This window comes from Elephantulus edwardii, unplaced genomic scaffold (genome assembly GCF_000299155.1).
Source record: "Elephantulus edwardii isolate Elephantulus edwardi_28Jun2011 unplaced genomic scaffold, EleEdw1.0 scaffold00137, whole genome shotgun sequence".
NCBI classification, from domain to species: Eukaryota; Metazoa; Chordata; class Mammalia; order Macroscelidea; family Macroscelididae; genus Elephantulus; species Elephantulus edwardii.
In genome coordinates, this window is record NW_006399887.1 from 3655643 (window position 1) to 3658877 (window position 3235).

General features: G+C 42.3%; 1 protein-coding gene across 1 annotated transcript in view; it reads right to left on the reverse strand.

Moving 5' to 3' along the window:
* Nucleotides 1–3235, reverse strand: part of NIPAL1 (NIPA-like domain containing 1) — a 64156-nt gene that overhangs the window by 1937 nt on the left and 58984 nt on the right. The window lies entirely within an intron of this gene.

Genomic DNA, 3235 nt, shown 5'->3' on the forward strand with positions numbered 1-3235 from the left:
CCATCTCACTCCAGTAGCAGTGGCAAAGTTTAGCAGGAGGCAAGACTTTTTAAAGCAATTTTGGCAGTCACCAGAATAACTATGAAGCTAAAGCTAAAACCAGCAGAGAGAATACAGTGCCTGCTTAGATTTAGAAGCCAAGAGGCAGGGAATTTTTAGCTTCTCATTTGATTTGCTATGTATCTGAAAGTTGGATGATACATAAGAATGACAGCAAAATTATTGAGGCCTTTTAATTGTGGTGTTGGAGAAGACTGTTGAATATTCTACGGACTGCCAAAAGAATAAAAAAAGTCTGCCTTGGAGGAAATGCAAGCAAGGTGGTCCTTAGAGGAAAGAATAGTGAAACATAATCTTATATACTTCGGGCATATTATCGGGGGTGGGGGGATGGGCTAGTCCTTGGAAAGAGACATCATGATGAGAGAGGTAGAGGGTCCTAAGAAGAAGGAAATATCCTTAGCAGGGTAGATTGATAAGGCATTATGCACACCAACAATCTGAATAAGAGGTGCATTGCAAAGTGGACTGGGGAAGGGGAAGGAAGGGAAGAGAGGAAAATGTGCAACAATTAATGAATGGATGAAAACTCCCAAAACAACAAGATAGATTCACATAGTGATGTCAACAATGGGCTCAAGCATATCAGAGCCTGTGAAGATAGTCCAGGATAGGGCAAATTTCACATCTCTTGTTCATAGGGTCACTGGGAGTCATATGTGCAACCACTGCCACCTCATTTGATTTCAGTTGTTCAGAGTCTCTAGAGAAGAGTATTAAAGGAGTTGAGAAACAGGTAGAATTTTACCTTGTATATATCTCATTAAAAGAGCACTGATTGTAGAATTGGTTAAGTAATCATGTACCATGTCAGTCTAGAGACTGAGGTACACCTGATCCAGGCCATAGTTTTCTCAATTGCTTTCTATGAATCTGAGAGCTTCATCTAGATAGAAAAACTGAAGCCTTTGAGTTGTGGGGCTGGAGAAGAGTACTGAACATACCATAGACCTCCAAGAGAGCAAACAGGTCTGTCCTAGAGAGGCTGAAACCAGAATGCTCCTTGAAGGAAAGGATTGTGAAACTGTCTCACATACTTCGGACATGTTACCAGGAGGGACCAGTCCTTGGAGAAAGACATGATGGTTGGAAGGGTAGAAGGGCAGGGCAAAAGAGGAAGTCCCTGAATGAGATGGACTGACCCAATGACTGTGGCAATGGAGGCAGATGATGTGTCAAAGATGGTGAGGTCGGCTCAGGATACAGCAAGGTTCAGAGCCATTGTTCATAGGGTCACTACGAGTCGTAGTCAACACAACGGTACATGACAGCAACAATAATCATACGTAGGTTGTTGGGAGAAAGAACTGGCAACCTGCTTCTGTAAAGGTCATAGCAAAGAGAATGCTATAAACCGTTCTGCTGTCACATGAGTTGATAACAGTTGAAAATTGACTCAGCAGACCCGAGTAACAACATATCTCATCAGGGAGTCATGCTACATGTACAGTGGAACTCTCCGAGAAAGGATTTTTTTCATTTTTTTAAAAATTTTTATTGTATTATTTTTACGTGTACCATCAAATCAGATCTGACTGGACTGGTACAGGAGGAGATTGCTCCCTCCTTCTCCAGCAGAGCATCTGGTGGATTTGAACAGTGTACCTCTGGGATTGCAGTGCAGCATCTTGCCACTAGGCCACCAGAGCTCCCTTGAGAAAGGATTTTTTTTTAAAAAAAAAATTTTTTTAAGGAAGAATCTGTTTCATTCTAGCCCATTCTGACACATGGCAACCCATGTGTTACAGAGGAGAACTGCTTCACAGGGTTCTGGTGATGGGCAAGCAACTCCTGTGCAATTTACTGCATCTGAAAACATCCTGAAAGGTCAGCTATGGGTCTGCCCCCAGCTCGATGGCAAACAACGATCTTTATGGAAGTGGATTGTCACAACATTCCTCCCATGGTACTACTGGGTAGGTTCAAACTACCAACCTTTTGGTTGGCAACCTGTCACAAAAAGATAGTACACACAAGGGTCTTCCAGGAAAGAGCTGGAGGAGGTCCAAATAGTTTTATTGCTCTGTGGAATCTGATAATTGGATTTCCTGCTTAATCAACTTGGATTCTAACCAAAAGTAGAAAGTTAGTGTCTGCTCAGACTTCATAAAACAAGGACTGGTAGTCTACTTCCAAAATTAAAACCAACCATTGAAAAATTCCATGAAACAGAGCTCTACTTGGACGGGTTGCCATGAAATGAACGCAACTGTGACTGGTTTTCTGGTCAGCTGGGGAATTGAAAGTCAGGTGACTTGACTTTTGGCTTTCAAGTAAGCCTTGTTTTACTTTCTGGTATCCAAATGTCATGTGTTTCTCCCTGGCTTTGCATTTTAGCTCTCATCCTTTTTGTTCTCACTCTTGGTTCTCAAGTCATAGCCTTCAGGCACGTAGATGTTTGGGGGATGTGGTCAGTTTTCAGTCTCTTGATTATAGCTGGTTCAGGTAACGTCAAAGACGATCATGTGCATAAGCCTGGGTACTTGTTTCCTCCAGCCCCAACCACTTCCTACTGACAACAAAGCAAACCCTTGATCTTGTTTGACCAGTTCGTCCACACTTATTTTTTCCTTCTGGGCTAATCTGCAATTGGTAGGCTCCTCCCTATAAGAAGTGGAACTGCTGGGTGTAATATTCATTGGATGCAGTTCCTTAGATCTGTCTGTTTCTCAGCCAGTTTGGTTCTTACCATGACACAACACCAGCACAAATGCCACTTGAGGTGTCTTCTTTTTTGTTTAGCTAAGAGCTTCCCTTTGCGGAATATCTGTCAGTGTCTGTATCAATGCTAGAAAGACCCAATCATAACAATACTTAATGTTCATGCCCAGTGATCCTGAGAGCTCTCAACACTAGAGGAAAGGCTTGCCCTTTACGTTGTGACTACAAGATTCTTGTTATTGTGTCGTGGGGTTGAGTACAACGCACAGCAATCCTATGGACAATGAATCTGAACCTTGTCCTAACATGTGTCAAGATTACTCAGAAGGAATTAAGCTCAATGTTGTTGTTGTGCACTCTCAGAGGGTTTCCAAGGTGGTAAATCCTTACAGGTTTGCAGGAGCAAACTTTACTTCTGTGGAGCCGCTGGTCAGTTTGAATCACCAGGTTTTCAATTAGCAGCCAAATGCAACACAGTCACCATGGCTTCTTTTTTAAAAAAAAATTATTATTA